The sequence below is a fragment of the Mobula birostris genome, chromosome 14 (genome assembly GCF_030028105.1).
Source record: "Mobula birostris isolate sMobBir1 chromosome 14, sMobBir1.hap1, whole genome shotgun sequence".
NCBI classification, from domain to species: Eukaryota; Metazoa; Chordata; class Chondrichthyes; order Myliobatiformes; family Myliobatidae; genus Mobula; species Mobula birostris.
In genome coordinates, this window is record NC_092383.1 from 15140650 (window position 1) to 15158454 (window position 17805).

At 42.9% G+C, this 17805-nt stretch overlaps 1 pseudogene; it reads left to right on the plus strand.

The window, feature by feature from the left end:
* Nucleotides 1-16207, plus strand: part of LOC140209452 (UDP-glucuronosyltransferase 2C1 pseudogene) — a 55288-nt pseudogene extending 39081 nt beyond the window's left edge.
* The last annotated feature ends 1598 nt before the right edge of the window (nucleotides 16208-17805 follow it).

Below are 17805 nucleotides of genomic sequence, written 5' to 3' on the forward strand. Positions count from 1 at the left end.
CTCCACATTTAGATAATATTCCACACTATTCCTCCTTTTATCAAGATGCATTATTGTACATTTCCCAACACTGTATTCCATCTTCAACATTTTTGCGCATTCTTCCAATTTGTGTAAGTCCTGCTACAATCACATTGCTTCCTCAGGACTACCTACCCCTCCACCAATCTGTGAATCTTCTGCTAACTTTGCCACAAATACATCAATTCCATTATCCAAACCATTGACAAACAATGTGAAAAGTAGCAGTCCCAATACTGACTCCTGAGGAACACCACATGTCAACGGTACCCAAGCAGAAAAGGCCCTGCTCGCTGGCTGCATCCTACCTGTCAGTCATTCCCCTATCCATGCCAGTGTCTGTCCTGTAATGCCCTGGACTTTATCTTGTTAAGCAGCCTCATGTTTGGCACCTTATCAAATGGTTACTAAAAATCCAAGTAAATGACATCCACTGCCTCTCCCTTGTCCATCCTGCTTGTTACTTCCTCAAAGAGCTCTAAGAGATTTATCAGGCAAAAGTTCCCTTCACAGAAACCATGCTGACTTTGACCTTATTTTATCATTAGTCTCCAGGTACTGTACCCCGAAACCTCATCCTTAATAATAGACTCCAACACTTTCACAACCACTGAGGTTTAGCTAAATGTGCTGTAATTTCCTTTTTTTTCTGCCTTACTCCCTTCTTAGAGTGGAGTGACATTTGCAATCATCCAGTCCTCCAGGACCATTCCAGAGTCAAGTGATTCTTGAAAGATTATGACCAATACATCCGTTATCTCTTCACCAACCTCTTTCAGGACACTGGGACGTAGTCCATCTGGTCCAGGTGACTTATCCACCTGAAGAACTTTCAGTTTTCCCGGCTTTTTTTTCCTTATAATAGCACTCCTGCTCCCTGACAATCACAGACCTCTGGCACACTGCTAGTGTCTTCCACAGTGAAGACAGATGCAAAGTACCCATTGTTACGTACCCCGTAACTGGGTTGCCAAACCAGCAGAAATGGATCACTCAGTTGGAGTCTGGATTACTAGATCTAAGAAAGGTTTATTAAAGAAACAAGCAACACAGTAATCGAAAGGATAATAAATGCAACAGTTCAGCAATGATAAACGCACATGTGCACAGAATTAAGATAACAGGATCCATCAAGCTCTATCGTTGTCTAGGGGTAAATGACCAATTTCAAAGAGACACAAAGTCCAGTTCAATTTAGTTCAGTTCGCAGTAATCGTTGCCATGGCGATGGACAATGTGGGGGGAAGGAGAGAGAGAACAAGAACGAATGATCATTCAAAATGGCTTCCAGACGCAGACCTGCAATATTGCTCACAAGCAGCTTTCGGGCGAGTCCTTTCTGATGTCACCTGAGGTCACCGACTGTGACCCCTCCTCCAGATGCGGTCGATCCTCTGCAGTGAACCCGGCACCCAAGCGAGGGTGGACACATACCGGGTTCCCGCTGATCGTACCTTTCCACCCTGTGCGTCTGTGGCTTGGTTCCGCAACCAGCCTTCCAAAATGACTCCCGCCGACTTGCTGGGGGCGGGGCCACCGCTTCCAGGGTCTCGTTACCTCGTGGTGTCGTGTGTGTCCTGCCTTAGCGAACCTGTCCCTTTTTATCCCCCTGCTGGGGAATCGCCTGTCCATCACTTCAAACAGTTCAGGGTTCAAAGGGGGAGCCGCTCCAGACAGCTCTCTCTCCCGTCCCTTCATTACACATCTCCAAATGCTGCTCCATTGTCTTCCCTATCTCTCTCTGTCCCGAAGACAGGTGGCAGACCAACTGCTAATCACACAGGACAGCTAACATCTATGTGTATTCTTGTCACACCATTAAATTCACCTGCCATTTCTTTATCTCCCTTTAATACCTCATTAGCATCATTTTCCACTGGTCCAAAATCTCTTTATTTCATTCCGCTACTGATACACGTGACTTGTGCTTCTCCCTCTCAAACAGCAGTATGAATTCAATCATATTATGATCACTGCCCTCTAAGGGTTCCTTTACATTATAATCTTTGTTATTCATGATAAATATAAATTATTTGGAATATGAATGTACGTGACATGATTAACAGCTCCAGTGCAATTACAAAGTTTTGTGGGCTTCTTGATAATGAAGCAAATTTTAATGAATTTCAGGGATCACTTCGAGAGATGAGCTGAGGAACTGCAAATGTAATTTAACTTACATATCTGTGAGATGATGCATTTTGGACATGGAAAATGCATGGTAGGACATACAGAGTTCATGCTAGTGTACTGATGGGGGCTGTGGAACAGAGGAACCAGGGAATACAAGGGCATAGCTCACTGAAGATGGACGTGCAAGTAGACAGGTTGGTGAAGAATGCATTTAGTATACTAGCCTTCACCAGCTGGGGCATCAAGTTTAAGAGTAGGGAAGTTACTTTGCGATTATATAAGATGAATCTGTGGTTACATTTGGAGTATTGTGTACAGTTATGCCCTCTTTGCATTGCTGCAATGAGGGAGGAGGTGCTGGATCCTGAAGGTGCACGCTCAGGTTTTTAGAACAGCTTCTTCAATTCGTCATCAGATTTCTGAATGTTCCATGACCCCACGACCTCTCTATTCCTCCTTCACACTATCTATCTATATGTACTTTGTTTATCTATTTCTGAATTTCTCTATTCATATGGTGATTATGTATTTACTAACTTATTTGTAACTTATAGTAATTTTAATGCCCTGCACTGTACTGCAGCTGCAAAAAGAAAAACAGTAATATTCCAGTGATAGTAATCCTGGTTCTGGTTCTAGATAGAGATGGTCTTTCAACTCAGCTGGTACTTACAGCTTTTTATCTCTTTGAAGTTTAACTATATCACCTTCAATTTAGACTTTGGGCTGTGCCCTGTCCGACAGAGGTCCTGTGCCTCCCTACCTATGACTGCTGGAGGGTGAGTAACCCACATGTTCCCCATTCACACCCTGAGAGGATGAAATTGACAATCTTTACAGGATATCTCAAACAGTGTCACGTACCCCGTGACAGGGATAAAGAAACCAGCAGAAATAGAAACCACCTTGGAGTCTCGTATTGCTATAAACTACTAATATTTATTAGTAACTACGCAATACAGTAATATCAATGTAAATAAATCATACAGATTAGCAAAGATTATATATAAAAGTAAATGTGGAATATATATGTATGAAAACCAAGATTCTTTAAGTCTAGGGGTAAAAAGATACAGTCTTATGATGTTGGGTAAAGTTCAGTTCAATTCAGTTCGTGGTATGTAGTTGAGTAGTGATGGAGAGAGAGAGAGAGACAGAGAGAGAGAGAGTGAGTTGAGTCTTCAGGTGAGCTGATGCTGTCAATCTTCTCGTCATCCTCCGAAATCCTTTACAAGTCACCAACTGTGATTTTAACCAGGGGGACCGGTGTTCCTGTGGTGGAGCTATCACCCCGGCAAGGGTGGACACATCGACAACTCCCCACCAGTCAACCCCTTCTTCAGCGGTGGAATAGCAATTTTGATCGATCCACCTGATCGATCCTCCAAAACCCACTTTCTCTGTGCGCACAACCATGCTCATTCAGTGTCCAGATCATGTGTCTGAGGTCTGTATCATCTGACCTCCCATTTATTTCTCTGTGCTGAGCATCACCTGTCATTCAAAGAGTCCCTCCTTCCTTTGTCTGTGAAGAAAATGCACAAGCAGGCAACAAGTCCTTGGAGAAATATCAACAACCTGCTGAAAATCATAACACCGAGTGTCCATTAAATAACACCACCTTCGGTCACCATAGCAACTTACGAGCTGCTTGGTGCTGTCTCCAACTCCAAGCTCAGTAAAAATGGAAAGTTACTTCCAATGCCTTGAAGTGACAGTCCAACCGTTAATCTTTGTCTCTCTCTCCTTTCCAAACAAACCATGAATGATAAATGTCTCTCTCTGTCTTTCTTCAAACAGTTAATAGAGGCACTCCTGGATCCCCTCACACTCCTCTTCCACAGGGAAAAAAAATTGTCGTGGACGATTTTTTTTTAAATGTCCATCACAGGGTTTTAAAGAATACAGGGAAAAAACATCAGATGACAAATCAAAAATGGTTACAGTTTTCAACTTTACATCTGGATAACTAATCAGCTATAACATTGTCAGTATCTTTCACATGTTTGATTTTTAAGTCACCTTCTTGCAATATCAGACTCCAATTTAACAACCTTCTATTCTTATCCTTCATCTTAGTTAGAAACATGAACGGATTATAACCCATGTAAACCACAATTGGTCTCTGAGCAACAGACAGGTTTTGAGGTCTCTGGTCATAGGCCTCAAAATGTTGTAAAGCCAGAATAAGTGCTGGTAATTCCTTTCCAACAGCTGAATAATTTTTCTGGTGTACGTTAACGTTCTTTGAGAAATAAGCTACTGGATGTTCAGTGTCATCCACTCCCTTCTGTAACAGTACTGGCCCAGCAGCTTCGTCACTGACACCTGTTGTTATAGAAAATGGCTTTGAAAAATCCGGTGCTGTGAGCACAGGATGATGACACAGGATGGTTTCCAGACGGTCAAATGCCTCCTGGCAAAGGTCACTCCATTCAAATCTTTCACTCTTCCCTAGGAGCTTTGTTAGGGGGAAAGCGATGTCAGCAAAGTTCTTCCAAAACTTACGATAATACCCAACCATTCCTAAAACCCTTCTCAAAGCTTTCTTGCTGGTCAGAACAGGAACTTCAGCAATAGCTTGAACCTTGGCCTGTACAGAAGCCAGTTGGCCTTGGCCCACCACATAACCCTGTGGCATGGCCAAACTCACTTTTAGCAAGGGTCACCGTAAGATTGGCCTTAGAAAGTCTATCAACCCGTTTTTCCACAGCTGCAATATGTTCTTCCCATGTGTCATTGCAGACCACTAAATCATTGATATGAACTCCTGTGCTTTCTAGCCCTCCAATCACAGAATTGATTATTCTTTGAAATGTTTCTAGAGCATTCTTCATCCCTAAGTGTAAAACATTGTATTCATACAGTCTAAATGGTGTGAGAAATGTTGATATCTCTTTAACCCTCTCTGTTAAAGGAACACCCGGGTATGCTTTTAACAAGTCAATGTTAATAAGGTAATTAGCCTTCCCCACTCTATCAATACAGTCATCCATTCTCTTTCTTTGTTATTTCTTGTTTCTAATTGCTTGTTCAATCATTTTACTTCTCTCAAAGTTCACTCTGTGAAGATACCATTTCATAGGCTGGGCTAAATTCATAATGATGTGATGCACAGCACCTGTGCACCATTTCAAAACACCAATTAGTTCTTTTACTTGTTTTTTTGCTTTTGGGTCCAACTGGTGGACCTTATCAGTAGTATTTTTCAAAATAATGGAATTCTGACATTTTGGGGAGTCTAGATTCAGTGGGCAAACATGCCTTTCCATTCCATTATCAGATTTCACGATGCCATTTTGTACTATAACAATTCTCCCAGCTGCAATTCCAGTAAACAAGTGTCTTATTTTGACTCGACCATTGTGTAAACTTTCCTTGGCAAAGTTACAAAGCTTACTAAATCCCTTCCAGAGTTCTCTGAGTAGGGTCAAAGGTCCTTTTGGCCTGTAACTGAACACAGGTTCCAACAAATTACCCTTCACTGCCTTCTGAATCGAGTCTCCAACACTAAATAAGAAGAGGGGAACCCCTTCGTTCCAATTTTCCTCATTTCTCCCACAATGAAGTCCACCTAAAGGCTTACTGTAAGCCATGTTTAAAATTTCAGCCTTGCAACCTTTCAAATCCACCATGTGACTTGCAGGCACAGTGGCTGGTCTCCACCTCCTCATCAACACCCCATCTTCAAGGTAACATCCCACACTGACTCTCTCTAAACCTCCTCTCCTGTGAGAGCCACCTCCCTTAAAGCCACTATTTCAGAATCTAGCTTCTGTTCCTCAATACATTCCTTTCTGAACAAAGACAAATCTCTCTTATACACCTTACCCTTATCAATTGTACTACCCTCTAAGTCCTGCTGAAATCCAGAAGGTAGAAAAGTCTGTGGCACATCATAATTTAAACCTCTGGTCTTGCTATAGAACTCAACAGCAGCTTTGCTCATCAGCTGAATTGCTGAAACACTCTTATCTTGGAGAGTTGTCAACATGCCTCCATTGTTTACCAAATTCTGCATCATCATCAGGCTGATGAGAATATGAAAGAGGCCAAACAATCTCTTTATCATCCTTCTCTGACCTTCACTACGCCTTGCTTCCATCACATTAAACTGAAAAACAGCACGACCTTCCTTACTTCCAAATGTCCAAACAAAATGCAACAAACTAGCGCATCCCAGACATCCCACCCTGCAAAAACTCAATTCAGGGAGGTAGCACCATCAATTTGCAGGAGACTTCTGGGAGAGGTGGGATGTCTGCAATAGAGTAGCTCCGTAGCAGCTAGCCAGCCAGTTTAAATAACATTAGCTATGCTAATGAACGAATGACACCTGTTAAACTCACTTCAACATGTGGTTTACAGTCTTAACCCACCATGGGCAATAGAAAAGTCACTGTTGCAAACAGTGCAGCGAGCAACACTGTCATTATTTTGACCCCTATTAGGCAGGGGTACACTTCAGTCTCGTCTGGGGTGACGTACGTTTTTTTTTGGAACACTCTGCCACTCTGACTGTTTTTGGAACTCTCTCACTCTTGCTCTTACTCTCGCTCTCTCTCTCTCGTGGTTGCGCTGACTCGCTCTCGTTCTCTCGTCTCACTCTCTCTCGCACTCGCTTTCTCGCTCTGACTCTCTCGCGCTTGCTTTCTCGCTCTTGCGCATGCTCTCTCTCGCGCGTTCTCTCATGCTCGCTCTCAAAAAATTCAATTTCTGGGACATTGTATATAATTTGCGGGCATCAGGGAGCCACTATGAATATGCGGGAGACTCCCGGAACTTCCGGGAGAGCTGGGATGTCTGGCATCCTGCAAGCAGGGTCAAAGGTCGCGCAACCAATCCAATCTTTTCCAGCACTTTATCCAAAAGTCCAGGAACAGCACTTTCCCCATTATTTCCAGCAACATTGACCTCACCAGCTTTTAAAACACGGTCTATTACAAATGACTGAGAACCCTCACATTCCACTGAACCAAGATCATCTGACACACGGGGTCTGCATTCCCTTTCAACCAAGTCAGACACCTCAGACTTTAACTGAGCCTCAACATAAGGTTCAGTACTCACAGGTACTTCAACGACCTGAACACATTCAGTCGGAACAACTAGCTCTTCTGGGCTGTCATCACTTGTCCCAGTTTCAAATTCAAGGTCATCTCGAACCTCCCAGCTATTCTCTGGCCAACTCCCTTCTGGAGTAAACTCAACCTCATGGGTTAAAATTTCTTTGTCTGCTTTCTTAATAGACCCCTGCAGGGTAGGGGCATGCTCTGCCACTAGGTATACCTTTCCCTCATCAGGAACACCACACTTAAATTCATCACACAAAACTAGCCCTTCTGAGCTGTAAAAATCATCAGTGTCCGACTCTGAACCTCTTTGCTGCAACCTCTCCCTTTTAAACTGTCTCTGCCTTTCTGCCACGTGATCTTCACGTTGCCATTTCTCCCTTTCGAGCTGTCTCTGTCTTTCTGCCTCTCTAGCCTCATGGACCCTCTGTTTTTTTTGTGTCTCTCTGACCTCTCTCTCGAGCTGTTTTAATTTCAATTCATGCTCCCTCTTTAATATTTCCAACAGAAGCTGAAGCTCATCCTCAGTTGGTTCACCTTCCACGAACACCTCTAACGCCTCCTCATCAAATGTTCCCTTATCTATATAATATTCAACTATTTTCCTTTGAATTTCTACCTTAGTCACACCCTTCTTTACCTCAATTCTCAATTCTTTAAATTTCCCGCAACTCATACTTTTTAGCAAACTTCAAAGTCACCAGGTCTGGTGATTTCAGAAAGTCTCTAACATCCATTTCTGCTGTTTTTCCACACAACCAAATCAAAAGTCCAAATTCAAAAGGGATTTTCCCCCAATCAATTCGAACCAGCCTCCTGACCAATTTGTTCATATCGCGGACGCAGGCCCCAATTATGTCACGTACCCTGTGAAGGGAATAAAGAAACCAGCAGAAACAGAAACCACTTTGGAGCCTCGTATTGCTATAGACTACTAATATTTATTAGTAACTATGCAGTACAGTAATATCAATGTAAATAAATCACAGAGGTTAGCAATGATTATATATAAAAGTAAGTGTGGAATATATATGTATGAAAACCAAGCTTCCTTAAGTCTTGGGGTAAAATGATACAGTCTTACGATGTTGAGTAAAGTTCAGTTCAGTTCAGTTCGTGGTATTTAGTTGAGTAGGGATAGAGAGAGAGAGAGAGAGAGAGAGAGAGAGAGAGAGAGAGAGAGGGAGAGAGAGTGAGTTGAGTCTTCAGGTGAGCTGATGCCATCGATCTTCTCGTCATCCTCCAAAATCCTTTGCAAGTCACCGACTATGACTTTAACCAGGGGGACTGGATTTCCTGTGGTGGAGCTATCACCCCGGCAAGGGTGGACACATAGACAACTCCCCACCAGTCAACCCCTTCTTCAGCAGTGGAATAGCAATGTGAATCAATCCACCTGATCGATCCTCTAAAACCCACTTCCTCTGCGGGCACAACGATGCTCATTCAGTGTCCAGATCATGTGTCTGAGGTCTGTATCATCTGACCTCCCATTTATTTCTCTGTGCTGAGCATCACCTGTCATTCAAAGAGTCCCTCCTTCCTTTGTCTGTGAAGAAAAGGCACAAGCAGGCAACAAGTCCTTGAAGAAACAAGTCCTGCAAGAGAAGAAGGGTTACACCTGCCCATTCACCTCCTTCCTCACCTCCCTAAACAGTCTTTCCAGGAGAGGCAACACTTCTACTGTATCAGGTGATCCCGATGCAGCTTCCTCTACATCAGTGAGATCCCAGTGTCAATGGGGGACTGCTTTGTTGAGCACTTTTGCTCTGTCTGTAATAAGAAGGAGTATATGGTGGACAATTATTTTAATTCCAATCCCCATTCCCATTCATACATGTTCATCCATGGACTCCTGTACTGCAAGATCAGGCCATTCTCAGGTGTGAATTCTGTCTGGGTAGCCTCCACCCTGATGGCATGAACCTTGACTTATCTAATTTCTGATCATTTATGCCCCTCCCCCCTTCTTCCATTCCCCATTATGTTTCCCCTCTTAACTTTTCTCTTCTCCTTACCTGCCAATCAACTCCCTCTGGTGCCCCTCCTGCTTCCCGACCTCCCATTGTTTGCTCTCCTCTCTTATCAAATTCCATCGCCTTCAGCCCTTTACCCTTTTTCACATATGACCTCTCAGTTTCTCACTTCATCTCCCCTTCCTCACCAACCTGGCTCACCTATCTTACAAAATCAAAGTAACTTTGGATAGAGAAAATAAGTTCTAGTTTCAGGCTTAAACCAAGGGACAGTTTTCATGTCTCACCAAATCCACATGACCACATATACAATATTGACATGGTGCACTGAGGTAATTCATCAGCAGTAATACTTGTTATGCTTCAGTGATACTTTCTGGCAAAGTTATCCCATCCTCTCCTCTCAGCAATAGTTAAAGTTAGGCACGCAGTGGCCACTTTATTAGGTGCAAGCAATGAAAGTAAGCAAAAAGCATTTAGAACGAAATTCAGTCCTCAGACATGGAGCCAAGACCAACCGGAGCAGGCCCACAGCCTCAGACATGGAGCCCAGACCGGCCGGAGCAGGCCCACAGCAGACGTCCCACCCTGCAAAAACTCATTTCAGTGAGGTAGCGCCCCCGCCCCCCACAACCCCATATCTCCCCCCCACTCCCCCCCCGTCGACCTCCAAGGGTGTATGTAATAGTTTGGTTAGAGATTTTGTCTAATCTGTAAACCAAGTTGGGTATATGCACAAATGTGACATTAAAATATGTACTTATATTATATTATCATGTTTATTCAATTACAACTTTAAGCAAGTCTGCAGGGAGTTTGGCATCATCACCTAGGACATCAATAGCATAGCTCCTTGGCAGCTAGCCAGCTAGTTTAAATCAGGGGTCCCCAACGTTTTTTGCACCAATATTGACAATATTCTTGCGGACTGGCCGACGGAGTGGGGGGTGGCGTTGGTGGGTGTTAAATGTAACCGGAATATAGGTGAAAAGTCAAGTATAAGTCACTTTACGTGGCTAATACACTCAATTTCGTTTCTAAAGGGGCTTATCTAATGCAGCGGTCCCCAGCCACCGGGCCGCAAAGCATGCGCTACCCGGCCGTGAGGAAAGGATATGATTTGGCGATATGAGTCAGCTGCGCCTTTCCTCATTCCCTGTCACGGCCACTGTTGAGCTTGAACGCACGCGAGGTCACTACGCACGCGTCATCCATGCCAGCGCGGGAAGAAGATCAACTCCTCGAGCTTGTAAATGACGGCGGGCTGAAAAGTATGTTTGACATAACATCTCTGCTGGCATTCCGGATCAAAGTCAGGGCTAAATATCCTAAGATAGGCGCAAAAGTACTGAAAACGTTGCTTACAACATATTTCTGCGAAGCGGAGTTTTCTGCAATGAATGCAAGGAAAACTAATTTGTGGAATAGTCTGGACATGAGGAACCCCCTTCGAGTACAGTATCGCTGTCTCCCATGACCCCTCGATGGGACCATCTTGTTGCAGGAAAAGGAGCCCAGGGCTCCCACTGATTCAGCGATATTGGTGTGTTGCAATGATTTTATACGTTCATACGGGAAAATATGTGCTGTGTGTTTAATATGCAAACGTTACTTAAAATGTTATGATGCTATTGACTTACTTATATAACCATATAACAATTACAGCACAGAAACAGGCCACCTTGGCCCTTCTCGTCCGTGCCGAACGCTACTCTCACCTAGTCCCACCGACCTGCACTCAGTCCATAACCCTCCATTCCTTTCCTGTCCATATACCTATCCAATTTTTCTTTAAATGATAATATCAAACCTGCCTCTACCACTTCTACTGGAAGTTCGTTCAACACTTACTTCAAGCTCCCCTGTCCTCCCCTGATAATTGACTTATCACTATATTCATGCGAGGAAAATATGCGCTGTGTGTTTAATATTAAATTCGTTAGATAAACCCTTTTAGAAACTAAATTGAGTGTATTAGCCACTGATCACCGATATTCCAGTCGCGAGTAACAACACCCCCGCCCCGCCGAACAGAATCGCCAAAAACAATTTGCAGGAAAAAAAATCGGTGGGCACATGCGCTCTGGTGCCCGCACAAGGCTTCATGGACATTGTCGTCTTTCTCGGGGTAAATACAACGTATTTGACTGCTACTCTTGTCCGTTGGCAACCCTACTCCCCGCCACTCCCCCGGGTCGGCCGGTCCGCAAGAATATTGTCAATATTAAACTGGTCCGCACTGCAAAAAAGGTTGGGGACCCCTGGGAATTTAATATTAAACACACAGCGCATATTTTACTCGCATGAATGTAGTGATAAGTCAATTATAAAAGTGGTCCCAAACCTCTGAGCCGCAAAGAATGCAGAGGTACAGTGGTGGCCGGAAGGTACGCAGCACACCTTTAAGTAAAAAGCCGAAATAAACAAGCTAATTGATTGTCGCCTCTGATCTGGGCCAACATTTATGTGCCAGCTGGTACCTAACTAATTAGCTTATTGATTTTGGCTCCTATCCTAAAGATGTGCTGGGTGCGTTCCGGCCACTGCTGTATTCTTCATGGCGCGGAGGCTGGGGACCACTGAAATATAAGTCACTTATAAGTCAGTAGCGTCATAACATTTTAAGTAACGTTTGGATATTAAACACACAGCGCATATTTTCCTCGTATGAACATATAAAATCATTGCAACACACCAATATTGCTGAATCAGTGGGAGCCCTGGGTTTGTTTTCCTGCAACAGCACGGTCCTATCAAGGGATGGTGGGAGACAGCGATACTCGAAGGGGGTTCCTCATGTCCAGTCTATTCTGCGATTTAGTTTTCATTGCATTCATTGCAGAAAACTCCGCTTCGCAGAAATATGTTGGAAATGGAAGCAACGTTTTCAGTGCTTTTGTGGCTGTCTCAGGATATTCTGCCTTGACTTTGATCCAGAATGCCGGCGGAGATGTTATGTCAAACATACTTTTCAGCCCATTATCATTTGCAAGCTCGAGGAGTGGATCTTTTTCCCACGCTGACATGGATGATGCACCTGGGACATTCAGAAATGGGTCACGGACCCATTCCTTTGCACGTCTTGGGTCACTGATGACCTCGCATGCGTTAAAATTCAAAAGTGCATGACAGGGAATGAGGAAAAGTGCAGCTGACTCATATCGCCAAGTCATATCGTTTCCTCGCAGCCCGGTGGTTGGAGACCACTCTTAGCACAAAGAAAGACCAAACAGGATGCTTGCTCTCCCTCTCAAAAAAAGCTATTTCCGGGATATTGTATATAATTTCCGGGCATCAGGGAACCACTATCGATATGCGAGAGACTCCCGGAACTTCCGGAAGAGGTGGGATGTCTGTCACAGCCTCAGACATGGAGCCCAGACGGGCCGGAGCAGGCCCACAGCCTCAGCCTCAGTTCAGCAAAGAGTGGAGTCAATGTTGCAGAGCGGCAAGCAGAACTGGCCCATCCTTGCCTCCAGTCCTGACACCCTGCCATATTAATCATCTGGCCTGGCATTTAAATCCTCCGAAGATCGGTTCATTCCTCTCTTAAAGTCTGGCACCAGCTGCATCGATACACTCAGGGCCTAGACCCCGCTCCCCCACCCCGCCCCCGCTGCTTCCTCCCCCCTCTACCCGCCACACTTCGGCCCATACCCAATATTTCCAAATTAGTCCGACGCTTAGATCGAGCAAATCTCTCACTACCGGTTTTGGTGCAAGGGCTCTGAGTCTCCTCCACTCCACTTGCTTCGACTCTGACTCTGTCTGAACGTGCCTTGTCCTTGCTCCTGTATGCACACTTCGACCCTCAACTCAGCCTTGCTTTCTCATTGTTTACAGTGACCGTGTACCATGAATATTTATAGGAAATACGTTATTAAGAAAATATTTAGTTTTATTTCTTACTTTGAAAACCACCATGAAGTCGTTGCTCATCCTCAGCCGCACTGTCTTAAGCTGGATTCGATATTTGTATTAAAGAGCAGGTGTATAGGTGTACCTAACAAAGTGACCTCTGAGTGTATATCGATGAAGCTCAAATTTACAGCTTCCTTATCTTTGTGGTTTAACCATATCACCATAAATTCAGCACACACTTCAAAATATGGCCTGTCCTACAATAGCTACCTATGTTTTAATGTTACAGGCTGTATAACTCAGATGTTCCCCCATTCTCACCTTGAGAGGATGAAATGAACAAACATTACAAGATATCCCAAACCAGAAAATGTAACAGTGGGAATCTCAGGTCTTTGTGGTGGAAGATATACATTCCTGATCAGGATTTGTTGCTATGGGGCACTAAAAGTCAGAACTTTCCATTCCACCACTCCTCGTAAAGCCTGATTTATACTTCTGCGTCAATTGTATGCCATAGGTACCGCGTACCCTACGCCATAGGGTGACGTGCACCTCCCCTAAAAAGTAACTTGTGGTGATGCAGACCGCAATAACTGTGATTGGTCTGCTTGGTAGCATTGCATTTCCTCCTACGCATTTCCAGTTGCTTTTCTCCGCCATGTGTGTACACTGATGCAAAATAAATGGTTGGAGATGATGAACCAAATACTCAGATCTACCTGCTGACATCCAAAAATATTTGAAATGTATTTCCTCGTCCATGTCTCTCACGAAGAAACTCAGCACAGTGGCATAGAAACCCCACCGCCAACTAGCGTTTTGGCGGTGAATTGCAGAGCGATGCTGACACAACAATGCATGCTCACTATGGCTAGGGCATCGCAGAAGTATAAATCAGGTCTACAGCGTAGCCCGTACGCACAAGTATAAATCAGGCTTTACTCTGGTATTTGCAATGCAAAGTCTTGCTCTTTGAGCTCAGGAAAAGAACCTGTTGCTCACTATCCCTGTTGTAGCTTGTCACCCTTGAACCAGAAAGGTGACCTAGTTGTGCAGCTGAGTTCTGCTTCCAAATTATACTTGTATGTTGTATGTCGCTCAAATTCAGCTACAACCGGGAGTGTCCATACAGTGAGTAGAGTTAAAGTGGCGACAAGAAAACATACAACTATATGTAAAATAGTTTTGTTGCCTATTTATTATTATGCTTACCAACATTTCTAATTAATTCTACAACAGGATCGGTGTGATCAGCTATTTTCAAGATGGACAGTCCTGGATGGAAAGGCAGATTGCAGATTGCATGTGTTCTTAGCATTTTCATCATGCTGCCTTGTCCAGTCACACAAGGGGCTAAAATATTGGTTGTGCCCGTGGATGGAAGTCATTGGATCATTATGGAGATACTAATAGAAAAACTAAAAGAACATGGACACCATATCACAGTGCTTTCTTACTCATCAAATTTGTATATAAAAGAAAGACCAGATCTCTTTGAATTCATAACGACTAAAAGTGAAAAATACATTGAACAACCTCGTCCTATCAAATTGCTGATTAAATTGCTTGTGCAAAATTCATTGGAAAGCTTCCAGAATGGTTGGACAACATGGGGCAAAATTAAGTTGCAGTTATATTCAAATGTTTTCAGGTATTATTTACATAGCTTGCTTCAGAATAAAACCAGTGCAATATTTGAAAACAAAAGCTTGTTAAACCAACTGAAGAATGCAAGTTTTGAGATATTGCTTACAGATCCTGTTTTAGTTGCTGGTCCAATGCTTGCTTATTACTTAAAAGTCCCGATGGTGTATAATGTTCGATGGCATAGTATTGGAGAAGCTCATTCTCATTTTGCCCCATTGCCACTTTCTTACATCCCCTATCCAGACACACACTTTACAGACAAAATGAATTTTCTCCAGAGAACAGAAAACATTGTGCAATATCTTATTCAGCTCGTCACCGCAAAATTATTTATATACCCAATTCATAATGAAATCTGTCATCGACATCTGGGACCAGACACAGACATCCAAACACTTCTCTTGAGGGCTGATGTGGTGCTGATGACAGTCGATTTTGTGTTTGAATTCCCAAGACCCACCATGCCAAATATTGTGTACATTGGAGGCTTCCAGTGTAAACCAGCCCGACCACTAGTGGCAGAGTTTGAAGAATTTGTTCAAAGCTCAGGGAAGCATGGACTTATTGTCATGTCATTAGGATCCGTTATTGATTCCTTACCAAAGCAGATTGCAATGGAAATAGCTGAGGCATTCGCTCAAGTACCCCAGAAGGTTATTTGGAGATACGATGGAGAAATCCTTCCCAATATAGGTAATAATACACTACTGACAAAATGGATCCCTCAGAACGACCTTCTGGGACACCCCAACACACGAGTCTTCATTTCTCATGGTGGTATCAGTAGCATTTACGAGGCCATCTACCACGGGGTGCCAGTGATTGGCATGCCTCTTATTTTTGACCAGTTTGACAATGTAGTCCGGCTTGAATCCCGAGGTGCAGCAAAGATGCTTAATGTTGCAACTATTCATTCAGCAGATCTATTGCAGGTGCTTAATGAGGTGATAAACGGCACATTTTACCGGGATAACATGAAGAAACTCTCTGCTCTCCACCGGGATCAACCAGAGTCGCCAATGGAGAGAGCTGTTTTCTGGATTGAGTATGTTGCCCGACACAAAGGAGCAGGGCATTTGCAATCTGAATCCTACCGGCTGCCCTGGTACACTTACTATTGTGTGGATGTGATGGTTTTTCTGTTGTCCATGTTCCTCATGCTCACAGTGCTGGTGGTTGTAGCACTGAAGAAAGTTTGTTGTATTACATGTAGAAGAAAGCAAAAGACTGAGTGAGGTTACATTATCTTGTGTTGGGATATGGTGTTTTATGCTTTTTATAAGTAATTGATTTTTTTCTGAAATTAATGCATGGAACCTTCTTTCCAGATTGCATGAATTTAGCAAAGGTTATTTTGAGAATAAATCACCAACTACCTGATCCATATTTCACTGGGAAAACAGGCGATGTAAAAGAGTAAAGTGACCAGAGGTGTAAGAGAAAACAAACTAATTCAGCTGATCTATGAATAAAGAAATATTCTTTTGAAAGTTATTTGATTTTAATGATTCTTCATGTCGGTCTAATTAGTTTTATCACTCATGAATCCTAGTGAAATTTTGGTCTAAAAATTATGCATGAAAGGTCAATGTTCAGTGTCAAATATATCTTTGATGCTGATTGCAGTACAGAACAAGTAGTTTCAATGTGCAGGTAAAATGTATTTACACATATCATCTGCAGACAAATGGGCAGCAATATCAAGTGATATGAAGAGGAATGAGCCACACAGTTCCCTAAACCTGTTGAGTCACTCAGATTCGATCAATGTATTGTGTGCATTAACCTTAACATGTTTGCTCAACGACAATCTATCAATGTTCATCAACCAATTATCCCTCTGGACCAGGGGTTCCCAACCCTCTTTATGCTGTGGATCAATACCTTTAAACAGGGGTTCTGCAGACCCCAGTTTGGAATCCAGCTCTAGACTAAGTAGCTGAAGTAAGTTGAGTGAAAAGAGTTGCAAATATCCTAAATTTGTAACATGCAAAATGCTTACACTGGTATACCCCTCCTCCAACTTATATCCATTTGTATCTATACATCATTGTAATGTCAAGGTTCAATTGAACACAGGCCTAGGTGATGGAAATTATCCTTATAGTTTATCCTATCAGTCCTTAATTGTGGTTATATTTGCTCTAAAATGTGATACCCCAACATGTAATCTGTCTAGAGCTTTTGCTTTGTTTGTCTGATAGCTAATCTATTTTTATCACTTAATTATTTAGTGCTTTGTGTACAATCCCACAATAATTAGTATTTATGTACACAGTTGCAACTTTATTAAGTACATCCTGCAATGTTCCCTTCAATTTGTAATGACCAATGTGTGCAAAAATGTTGTGCTGTGTAATTTTTCCCCAGTGACAACAACTTGTTTGCACGGAATAATTTCTTCAATAAAAACAATATTAATAAATGTATTCTAAGATCTGCAGACAAATAATCATAAAGGCCATATTGTTAACAGCATGTGCAGCAGAAACTGCAAAAGGTAATGTGATTGTGTACGATAATGAAATATATTTACAGTCCTAACGATGTAGAGGGTGACAACCTCTTGTCTGCAGTTTAAGTTCCTTTGTATGTTGGTAGCACACCTTACAGGTAACTTTGACTTCATGTACCTAGTAAATTGGTCATTGAGTGTATGTTTCTGGTCTTTTGCTGCTGTAGCCTATCCACTTCAGGATTTGATGTGTGTGCGTTCAAGATGCACCTCTGCACACCACTGTTTTACTGTGTAGTTATTTGAAATACTGACACCTTCCTGTCAGCTTGAACCACTTTAGCCTTTCTCCTCTGATACCTCTCATTAACGAGACATTTTCACCCACAGAACTGCTGTTCACTGGTGTTTTTTTTTGTTTCTCACACCATTCTCTATAAAATCTAGAAACTGTTGTGCATGAATATGCAAGGCGATGAGCAGTTTCTGAGATACTCAAAGCAGCCCATCTAGCATCATGGATAGTTTTCATGATGGATAGTACTGGATGGAAATACAGATTACAAGTACACTTCGTATCATTTTCATCACATGTCTTGTCCAGTTACCCAAGGGACTGAAATATTGGTTATACCTA